We start from the raw sequence: 12,433 nt of genomic DNA, 5'->3' as shown, positions 1-12,433 counted from the left end.
CCTAAGGGGGTAGTTGTCCGGGGGGTAGTTGTCCGGGGGGTTTTTATCCTAAGGGGGTAGTTGTCCTAAGGGGGTAGTTGTCCGGGGAGTAGTTGTCCGGGGGGTAGTTGTCCTAAGGGGGTAGTTGTCCGGGTGGTAAACATCCGGGGGGTAACTGACTAGGGGGTAGGTGTCCTAGAACCGTAAAAACTAGCTGCTTACAGACTTGACATCAACACACAAAAGTGCACATGGTGATGGTAGTCGAAATTAGATGATGCGCGCGGACACAAAGAAATTGTTTTACTTCGTGTATATTATTTGATATTTTGTTGTTAAGAGTGGACATAAATCGAAGGAAAAATACATTGCTGCGGAAACACCACCTAAACATTGTTAATTTTTTTACGTAATTTTCATGTTCAATACATTTGGATTCTTTTTGTTTGTGTGTTTATTTTTATTCCTTTACATTTTTTTTATTTCAATGGCCCTTATATTTTGCAAATTTGTTGTGTGGTTGATTTGTTACTGTTGTAATTAAACTTTGGTTTTGAATTTTTTGCTTGAAGGGGTGATACTTTTATTTACACATTTCATAGATTCTAACTCGAACGTACTAATAATAATACGCATTCGTTCAGAGGTCGATAAAGAGAAATAGGACAGTTGATTGGTTATTTTTTTTGCTTCATTCTATGAATATGTTGGATAAGCTAAAAAAAGTTTTACATTTTGTTACATTCATTTGGGGTCTGGCAGCGTTTTAAGTGATTATTTAAATGCTTGAATGTTCAGAATACTTATATTTTTCAACCAAAACAATGCATGATTTATGCACAAAAAAAACAGCTACAGTTAGGCCTATTGTATGCCTACACATTAAAATGTAGTAAACTCTATTAGGGGGCACCTTCACAATCCAAAAAAATTGTCCCCTTAAGGAAAGGTTTATGAAAAAAAAAAAAAAAATCCAAAATGTAAACTAAATAAATTGGACTGGAATTTAGAAGAATTGAAATTTTAACAGTCTATGTTAAAGATCATAATATGCGGTTTCAGTGGACAGGCCATTTAATTTGCCTACACTTTTATGCATGTTCAAAATTACATGATTGCATGTTATGTTAAAGCTCAGGTACAGGCATTAATTTTAAATATAATATTTGGTTAATTGTACATAAATCACTGTAAATTACTGTGTAATTTTAACTATCCCCCCACTGATAAGAAAGTGCTTATTTTCAACAAGCTCGTGTAACACAAATAAAATCCCAAAAATTATGAAACATAGGGGAAACTATAGATCGATAATTATTGGAATGTATGATCAATAGAATTTTTCCCGCACCTGGCCTTTAATGCAAAAACTTAGTTGAGCACACTTCACAGCAATTTTGCAATTGCAGTGTGCACAAAACAAATGGAAATGTGGTGAAAACAGGGTGTAGGTTATGGAGTTAAAGTCCCTTGAATTTACAGTGACCCCGCAAGTTATAGTGATATGTAACATGTATGCCATATCACCAACGACATAAAGCCAGAGAAATCTGCAAGAAGCAGGTCTGGAATTATGCATTGTATGTATAAAAATGAATGATAAAATTAGTGTTAATGTGTTACAATCGTTGGCCTGATCCTTTAGAATTCACTCTACATTGTCGTACACCAAGTTGCAAAACTAAAACTATCAAGTATATCTGTAACATTTCTTTGATCAACTGTTCCTCATTAAAGCTGTTGAAATCAACAAATTGCGATTTTATTTGGTGGTTTCCTGAATACCAATTAGTGCAATAGGAATCATAATCAAAGATCCCTTCAATATTAAGGACCACTGTACTGCGGCCTCTTATCTTTACCATTAGCTGCTCCCTTCAATTAAAGAAGCTTAACATTGTAATTGTAGCCTATACAAAAAATGAAGAGATCTGAAAGTGTTGTGCAATGAATAATTATCAAAGTGATGTCTCTTAATGTACTGGTCCTTTCCATAAGCTTAACACCCTTGTCGGTAATTTGCTGTCTATTTTTAGGTGGATAGCAAGAAACAACACCCATGAAAATGTTCCGGTTCCGTATGAGAAATGCATATACCTGTAGGAGAATTTGCATTATCTATAGGCTGATCCAAGGAGATTAAAAAATTAGGACAAAGGCCTATGTTAAATTCAGCACTTCATTTTATTTTACAATTGTTAAGCCCTCGCAAATCCTTCCTCGCCCCAACCCAACCCCCTAAATAAAAAATGTTTGGAAGAGTGGGGACGGGGAAAAATTACTGTAAGTAGATGTACATTCGTGTGGATTCATGTTTTGTTTTAAGATTTATGTACATTGTATGGACAAAAAATGCATTTTTCAAAAAATTGTTTTTTCCGTCAAATTGAACGCCATTTTGGCTTCTGGCATGATGATGTCATCGTCAGGTATTTGTGTGTGTTATATAGGCCAACATTTAAGTGCCGTAAAACATTTTGCCCAAGACCATGGGATGGGAATTTTTTTCTGCCATTCTATAATATAAAAAAAAAATATAAAAAAAATGTTCTTTTACTTCTTTCCCACAAATGTGTAACCTATATTAACTCGCTATCTGGGTGGTTGCCGTATCAAAAAAGGGCATCTGTTCTCTTTAGAGCAAGTAAAAGAGGATGCATTTGGATAACCTTAGAGATGTATTGTAGGGCCTACCCCTGAACAAATATTTTTTTTAATTGTATAATAGTTATCCACAAAAATTTACCTGAAAAAAATGTATTTTAAAGCTAAAAATAGTCAAATTGGCTGCCAGCTAATGGGTTTTTGGTTCATTGGACCATTTATTTTGTCATTTTATATGAGAAAACATTATTTTTGTTCGTTTTTTAACAGAAGGGATTAATTTTATTAAAACTACAAATAACCTATTCAAAGTCTGATTTAAATTAATCTTCATTTTTCATGTTTTGGTGGGGGACAATACACCTTTAAATTTTCTCACGTCTTTGCTAGAATTAAAGAAGCTTAATTTTCACTTTTCCTCGCACTTGGAGGAGTTGCCTATACGGATGTCCGAAACAGGGTGACCCTTAATCTGCGTCATATAATATTGTTTTACAAATATCGAAAGATGACGGTATCTAAACCGCCCAGTGTTATAAATGTATTAATCAATTTGAAACGTAGAGATGAGAAAAATTAGAAATGCAAAAAAAAACATTACGCGAGAGGGCGGCAAACTCACATAATTTGGGAGATTCCGTAATTTAATCAAGAAAAAAGTGAAATTTAAATGTTTGCAAAAAAGGGTGCGTGACGATTCCCCTCTTTGCATGCCGGATAGATCCACGATGAGCATTAAATCAGAATGCCGTCTACAGCACACTGTCAAATGGAGCATGTATTGGAGGAGATTGTTAGTTTTCTACCAGCCTCCTTGTTAAGTACGTCTTTTTCTACCAGCGCCTGGTCGGGTCTACCGCACTCTCTCTCTAATAAGGCTGAAGACAGGACTTTTCCATTTTTTAGATGGGGAATTTAATATAGACCTATTGTCTAATTGTAAAATAAATGTATTCTAGGCCTATGCACTTAGTGTTCTATAAAACAAAATAAAAGTATGCTTTTGATGATAATTAAATATATGAAGAAAATAAGTACAGTAATTTGCTTTATTAAAATAATTGATAATAACATTTTTGAATAATGGTAGTGTCTTTTGTGAACTAAAACCAATGAAGCGAGGCATTACAATGAACATGGCCGAGGGGATGGGAGCTACTGGAGGTAATAACAATACATTACATGTGAGAAAAGTGTCAGAAAATAGTGATAATGATGAAGTTTTTGATGACAATCGATCTCTAAATGTGTTGCAACCATGCATTCCACGGAAATCAAGTTTGGTCAAAAGTGGCACCCGCAGCAAGCGAAAGAAAACTGTATCATTTTCAAGTTTCCCCGAAGAAAAACGCATTGCAAAAGGTAGGATTGGCTGATTCTATGAATATGATAGTAAACATATAGGCCTTCCAAGGCTGGACCAGGCCTATAAAATATTATTATAAAGAAAGTATAGTTCTAGACCTATGCCCACTGTGTGTAGCTCTAGTACCTATTGTCATGTAAAGTAAAATAAGGTAGGTTAATCTTAAATCGTAAATGAATTTGTTTTATATATAAATTTAGCTTATTTAGGCCTAGCTAGTCATCCAGAAAGGCCCCTCTCTAGCTCTGTCTACGGATTCCCTCTGTCTACTTAACTAGCCAGCTGTATCCCATAGCTTTTGATGGCTAGGCCTATTTATTATAATTTCTTTATTTACCAGTTAGATCCAGTTTGCAAGCATTTGACAATAACGAATCGTAAAGAGTGTTTATTAAAAGTTAAGACGATGATCTACGCTGCCCTGCAATCGGACGCGTGGATCGCGGTAAACTACAATCCCTCATCGTGTAATAAAATTGCTATAGTTGACTGTACTAAGCAATGCATATTCGTTCAGAATGTAGCATGGTTATTGTTCTTTACCTTTCATCCTAAGTTTTAGGTTCTCCTTCCTGTAAGTGATTTGTTTCCTGCTCTGCTGGTGGGTGTGCTGAATAAACAATATTCAATTCTCATATAGATTTGTATAGGTCTAAAATTCTATTAATCAACAAACATACAGTACCCTAAACTAGCATTGGTATGATAGTTAATCATTCATTTCGGTTGTCATACTGTATAGTTGAAGGAAAATCTGACATCCGCCTTTTCCATTTACAGTAGAACCTTCATTTTACGTACGGTATGAGACCAAAAGGCGTACGTAAAAGCTAATTAGCCTAGAATAATCTAGGCCAGGTTAGGCCTATCTAGATGTGAGGCCTAGCTGTGAGGCCTAACTAGAAAAGTATGCAGGCTGTGCGATGTTTAAATAAAGTGTTATAATTAAAAACCAATGTTCTTGTATTTTCTATCAATAAAAACAGTCGCTGCTGTAGGGATAACGCACGTGTGTGGCTTGTCTCACAGCCTTGACTTGGTGGTTTGTTGTTAAATTGCATCCTCAATGTAAAAAAATAACACTATTTATGTTAATAAATTACTAAAAATGATGATGTCATCAGTCATTTATTTTATGCGTACGTAAAATCAGGGTACCTAAAACAGAGGTTCTACTGTAGTTATTTACTGTTCATTTATTTACTGTTCATTTGTAATGGTAGCAATTACGTGCGATTAAAAAATATATGATAGAAAATTATTAGATTAATAAAGCTTAATAAGCTAAAAAAAAAAACACCACATTTTGTCATTTGGTAACTGTATATCTGTGTCTACTATTGCAATTGTTTGACAGAGAGAGAAATTGAATCCCTTTTTTAGCCTAAATAAATTATTTGTTTTTAACAATTGTCCATGACCCTGATCGTCTGTCAATCTTATATACTTATACTGTAGTAATTAGCATCTTCTTGGTCCTAGCCTAGTAAGTACTAATCTTACTGTGATGGTATGCATAAGGCTAATACTTAATAGTAGTAATATCGCACACACATTGGGTACTAGACTATACCAGATTTCCATTTGCGTCTATCAGGCGTAAATAATGACTATTTTTATTTTTCTGCAACCTGACGGATCGTTTTTATCATTAGTGAAATGTTTAGCCCCTCCTAATCTATAATATAATGCTGGATCCGCCGCTGTCTATTATCAACAGGACAATTAGACTCCCAAAAAGTTGTCCCGAGTTGTAAAAGTTGTCATTGGGATATATTTATCTGTGTAGTGTAATACCGATACGGATACACCTAGTTGTCTTATAATTGACATAAGCATTGCTTGTGCTTTACTGAAATATAAGCATGACAGTGCTTGTTGGATAAATACAATACAGTACTTATTTAGCACACCAGAGCATACAGAGAGTAGGCCACTAAGTGCACAAGTTATTCTATGCTGCATGGATGAACCTTGTTAAAATGTGAACTCGCATACTTATGGCAGCTAACGTGTTAGATTGATTTTAATCTTTACAATATAAAGTGAAGTAATCATATGTGGAATAAAAGAAAATCTAATTGCAAATATTGAATTTAAATTAATTGTAGGAATACTGTGACTCATTGATATTGACATAAATGCTCATCTTCTTGGCCAAGGCATTTAATTCTAAGCTACAGTAAACTAATCAAGTCTATTCAAAAGCTGAATATTATAGGTGTTTAATTTGATTGCTCATTGTTTAATAAATATTAACTTGAAAGACCTGAAAACATATTAAACTATTTTTAGAAATGTTAATGGTTAATAGTTCAATTAATTTAATAATTGTTTGAGTGTAATTTATCCTTAATATAAACATAGATCAGGTGTCTGACATTTTCAATAATACTAAGACTCAAAGTTAGCTTGATGTTCAAGATGCTAATAGTCCCATTATTTACATACTGTATCAACTTTTTAAAGTATGTACAATTATAGAGTTCTCAATTAACATCTGTAATTACTAACTTTTACTTTTTCATGTACCGAAATCTAGGTTCACGCTAGCCATTAGCGTTTTTGCAAATAACGATTGGAGTTGCCAATTGGCAAAAAAAAAGTATGATATCCTTCGCAAAACTGGCGAAAATTCGTCTGTCTGGGCATGGCTCAAAGTTTGAGAAGTCTTGTTCCTGAATTAATTATCTTCCTTTTTTGGTCAGAATCTGTTATACAAATCGGGAAAGATGTGATATTCTTGCTGACAAGGTGACCGTACCTTCAAGTTTTATTTCAATCTTCTGTTATACTTTTGTCTTCCATCTTACTAACAAAGATGTTTGCATGTTGTTTTTAACCCTTTGAAGACGTGGCCCGTATCCCATACATGGTAATTTACTGTCCGAGGACGCAAGGCCTGTATTCGTACGTATTGACTTTTTGGTCACTGAATTGCACTTTTTGAGCATTTGACCTTTGACCTAGGTAAAAAAAATGCAATTTTTCCGAAGGCCAAACAATTTCACATAATAAAACCAACAATTGCAGAAAGTTACAGGTATAAAAATGTATTTTGCATTTTTCATAAACCTATTAAAAATACCTTATTTAGACTCAGACACTTGGGGTAGAAACCTCGTGTCTTCAAAGGGTTAAAGGCCAGGTGCGGGCAAAAAATTTCTATTGATCATACATTCCAATAATTATCGATCTATAGTTTCTCCTATGTTTCATAATTTTTGGGATTTTATTTGTGTTACACGAGCTTGTTGAAAATAAGCACTTTCTTATCAGTGGGGGGATAGTTCAAATTACACAGTAAAATCTTTATTCTTTTGTACACAAATTTTGTAAATAGAGAGGCATTTTAAAAAATGAAAAATAAACGGTGTGGTAAAAAATGTTATCAGATGACTAAATAGAGGTAATATAACTTGAATTTTACATTTCTGGTATTTTTATTCAACTTCAGATTTTTATTTTCATACTATAGCAAAAATTATCCACCGTATATCCACCATCTTTTTTCACCTTCTAGGGAGTCACCAGACATGTTATTACATTAGGTTAAACTACCTAATTACTGAAAAAAAGTCTTCCTGGTTTTTATGGCAGAATTTTGCCAAAATTTGTATTTGACCATATTAAGGGAAATTCATGTTTTTTCGTCTTGATTTCTGTTACAAATATTTGATTTATGTACAATTAACCAGATATTATATTTAAAATTCATGCCTGTACCTGAGCTTTAAGTCTTCAGAATTATTTACTCCAAAAAATCTAACTGTATCATCAGCAAAAAGAAATCCTCTAGTCCTGATTAAAATTTGTAAATTTTGTATAACAAAAAGAGAGAAATAAATTAACATACAGCAAGTTTAAATTTTAGGAGCTTTGGGTATTTTCAATCAAATGGTAACTTGATATTATATCCTACATGTACACCTACAAGCACTATAGTAAATCTCCAATATCATACCTCTACAGTACTAGGTACCCATTCATTTTCTTCCAGACTGGTAAATATTGTTTAGACATTATAATATTTAATTTTCCCTTAATGGTTCTGTAATCAAGAAGTAAGAATCAAATGACGGTAGAATATGATGTTATCATCGACCAAAGAACCTCTATTGTAAACAATAAAAGCCTATTTAATTGAAGTTGTGTGTGAAATTCAAACCCAATGCTCTTTTACCCCATGGCATTTAATCAAGGTATCATAGGAGAACATTGGTATATGGAATTATTTGATTTGGGACCAATAAAGAGGAGAAATTATCAATGTAAACAATGTACTGTGTACACAAGTTTGTAACCTGAGTGGTTTGTAGGGTTTGAACAAACCCCTTTTCCCTGAAGTGTCCTTTCAAACTAGGCCTAGCCTACAGTACTAACATTTGCCATTCTACATAGTCAAGTCCCTGCTCACTCTCTTTGAAACTGAACTGGTTACCATCACTCAATTTTGTGACTTTAAAAGGGAAAGGCGAAAACATGTAAACCACTGCTGAAGTCTAAGTGTATGTAGCAGTAGTCTAACAGCAATTTCTGTTAGTTAGCTATGGTGTACTGTATCTAAAACCAGGTCTATTTTTCTACCCGACATTTTCAAAGTATAAATGTGCAACAATTTCCGGTAACCTATATAGACCTCCCAACTTGAAATATCGGGAGGATTTTTGAATGCGTATCCAAACTATAGAGAGCACTATAATATTTTGAAAATTACCTAAGCTATAAAAATATATATAATAATAATATATAGTAAACATGGGTTATTTCATGGTGTACCAAAGGCGGAAAATGTCAAGAATATTGTATTTTAGCGGGAGAGTTAAGATTTCTGCCTTTAGTGCTCTATTCTTCAAAATGTACTTATCTTAGCCCCAACCCTGGTGGGGTTGAGAAAAGAGGTCAATAGAAACTCTTGAGTCTTATATATTTTGATACAGTATGTCCTATTCGTTTTTTTTTCTATAAAATGATGGAGACAGGGTATAAATAAATTGTCCAAATAGGTAAACAAATTCAGCACTGTACAACTGTATTAACACACACCCCAGCTGATGAAAGAAAGGTAACAACAATTAGAAGCAGCTACAGACAATATGCATCATGCTGGTGTTGGCGTTATACTATCAATCAATTCCTCTGGAGGTTTGATATAATGGACACTGACAGTCAGATTCTCTGCTAACATATTACGATAGCAATGCTTTGCAAATTGTCAATTCACCAGTTTTTATCGTTATTGGAATAGTCAAATGTATTGCAAACATTAAAATCAATGATTATGTTATCAATATTTTATCAATAATAACGGTATTTGCATTACAAGTACCTCATAAGATATTTTGATTTTTGAAAAAGAATGCTTTAAATCATAATATGGGATTAAAAGTAGTTTTACGTAGAGAGTGCTAGCTTGCACATTCACCCAAGTAATGTAGACATTAAAGAATCCAGTATATTATTCACATGGTTATTGTTTTTCATCAGAAACATGACCTATAATTTACATTTGTGTGTTAACAGTATTAGGGCGCGTTTATACAACACGCTATTACACGCATATTCAACACGCCTACGAGAAGTGTGTTGTATAACATTGAAGAGATTCCGTGTAATGAGATTTTAATTGCAAAAAGGCTACTTGGCTGAATCCTAAAATGTTGTGGATTCCCGGTTGCTGTTGGCGTGTTGGAAGTGTCCTCAGGGTATTGTTTTGACCTCTCGTTAAATAAAAGTATGTGCTGTGAAAATGTTGACCAAATCTAGTAGATAATTGTGCTTTGTTTGCATATTTTAACCGATTTAGCACTTAACATTAACGCTAATCAAATGTTGGCATAATTTGGCAAAATGTAGCATAGTTTTATCCTAATTCTAAAATATTTTTTTTTTCTAATTTCAAAAGCAGATTTAAAAAATCAATAACTGAATAAACTAAATTTTAAACGAAATCATCCTTTATTAAAATCCTTCAATAAACTCATATTAATTCATAATGCATGCGAGTATATATACAACTTGGATTATGAACTACGGTATAACACGGTATTACGATTTAATGTGTAACTGCAAGGTTTTTGTGGGGTTGACCTCGGCCCGTGCAACACGCTAAAAATTAAAGACGTGTTCAAATTTAGGGTGCCTTACTTACTTACAGCCTTACTCTATAAACCTTTTTAACCTTGGATAATTCCTTTGGTCCACTAAACGACTGTTTCAGGTTCATTGTCAGTTTCTCAAAAATAAGAATAGTTATCAACTGTTTTGCCTTTAGTTTTATACAGTAACAGTATTTGCAACATAATCTAGATGAATGTATTTATGTAAATTGGTTTTACAATAGGCAGCTTAAATTATGTACTGTACAGTTTAGATAAGCTGGGATTGCGACCTATTTCTATTGAGCAGGATAATTAACATGACTTTCTTGGCAACAGAAATTGGGCCCACACAAATGAATTGTATTGTGGGTATATAATGACATCATTTTACAGTAGCTGAGAGAACTAGTTTTTCATTGTAGTAAAATTAAGCTAAACAACAAAATCTTTGCAATACTAACAACTACCAAAATCGTTTCGAAGGAAACATTTTTTTCTTAGAATTTTTCAATAGAAACTGCAGGCCCTAAAATTTAAGAATGATAATAATTTCAGATAATATCTGAACATAGTATCAATATTACTACCTATACATATTTTGTTGTACATAGATCAGTGTACTGTACATTTTCTATGTTGGAAGTCAATATTGATATAATTGGTACAGGTGAAACTTCTCATTCAAGGCTTCCTGCTTGTTACATAGAAAGATTCACTATTAAGACATTACAAAGGACTAAAGCTAGGCTATTGATTCAATCCCAACATTTGCATACAATAGAGTAAACATGAGTATAATTAGCTAAACAGTTTCTTTTATAATCCCAGGGTCAGTTATATAATAGAATCTTTCAGGACAATTATGTTGGTTTGGTATGAAACTTAATTTTTTATTTTTCAAAAATATTGAAAATTGTGATTGCTCCTACTGTATATTTTTGCTAATGAAAGTGAATCACTTTTATAACAATATACAAATAATATCCTAAGGCACTTTACTATGTAATCTACCTATACATAGTAACTTGTAATATTATAAAGTAATTACAGTAATATCATCTGCCTGCCTTCAAAATGTGTTTAGTAATGTTGGTAGCATTTATTTTGCTTGTTTGCTTTATTATTCTTATCAGAGCTGTAATTAAACACATTTGATGGTAGATAAGTACAAACTACAAGTATCAATGCGCAATATCAACAGAAACTGGTGAAGTTTTTAGGCTAAGGTTCATTTCAGTATAAAAAAGAATTATTGAATTTACATTTTGCTGTTTGAGTCAGAGGGAAATAAAGTCAATTTATTTGATTGTGTAAATGGTTTAGTATCGGGCATATTTATTTTAAACTGCAATAGTTCCTGAATACACATTCAAGTATTAACTTATGCACAATCTCAATCTTTTTTTTTAATTTAATGCATTTTGCGATCCACTCTTTACTAGGCAAATCACCTATTATTATTTTGGTTTGTTTCCTAAATAATAATATTAATTGTGGTGAATAGGTTACACAGTAACACCAGGTATTTTATAGATATAAATAAATTACAGTGTAGAAGAGCATTTAACATTCAGAATTGTGTGTAATTATATTATTATAGGATTAAAATAATTCAAGGTTGTAGAGGGTCATGGGAGATGTGCAGGGTGCTTAACCATCATATCACCCAATCTAATTGTCTTTTATCTATTAAATCATACATAATACAGTGCTCATAAATTTTAAGTCAAATTGTGTACAAATATGTAGTTACTAAAATTTAATATCATTTTAAGGTATTTTTGAAAAAGTGTCATTGTGTACACACATAGATCATCAGTATTTCTCAATGAATACAAATCCGGCGTTTATTCAAATAAATGCGATAGGCCTAACTGGTATAATCAATACATTATTTAGTTCAAATGTCTTGTAAAACATGGACTAAAGCATCCCGGGTCTTAATGGTGATACGCCGCATAGCGCACAACATACAAACCTGCCATCTAACTTGGCAACTTGGCTACCAATCGGCTTTCAGGGTTTAACCTGATTTCAAACAAATCTATGAATATCATCAGTTCTCCCGATGTAGTTTTTACCCTGACATAGTCATTTTATATACTAATTTTACAATTTCCCCGCAAAATACTCCGATGATTTATGAATATATTTTATTTGATCGTTATTATTTTGCAGTATAATTTTCATTTTGCTAACTTCATGCACGTGTGGCCTGTGAAAAATGTTGCCAGCTAGATCGGGAGGGCAGCAAAAACCACAGTAAAGTAATTACATCAATCCGTAAATTGCTTCTAGCGCGGACGGTTGAAAATCTACCGATGGAATCAGAAATTTTGTTTTAAAATCCTTAATAATGTCTTCTTAAGAGATAATATAGAAC

At 33.0% G+C, this 12,433-nt stretch overlaps 1 protein-coding gene across 2 annotated transcripts in view; it reads left to right on the top strand.

The window, feature by feature from the left end:
* Window positions 1-3,734: 3,734 nt before the first annotated feature.
* LOC144849180 (inactive phospholipase C-like protein 2) overlaps window positions 3,735-12,433 on the top strand; it is a 69,999-nt gene continuing 61,300 nt past the window's right edge. For both annotated transcript variants that reach the window (XM_078706214.1, XM_078706212.1), the window contains exon 1: window positions 3,735-3,945. The gene's annotated coding sequence lies outside the window, so the exon portion shown is untranslated. The remainder of the gene's footprint in view (window positions 3,946-12,433) is intronic.

The sequence above is a fragment of the Antedon bifida genome, chromosome 7, assembly GCF_963402885.1.
Source record: "Antedon bifida chromosome 7, ecAntBifi1.1, whole genome shotgun sequence".
Taxonomy (NCBI): Eukaryota; Metazoa; Echinodermata; class Crinoidea; order Comatulida; family Antedonidae; genus Antedon; species Antedon bifida.
This window is presented reverse-complemented; position numbering and strand designations above follow the sequence as displayed.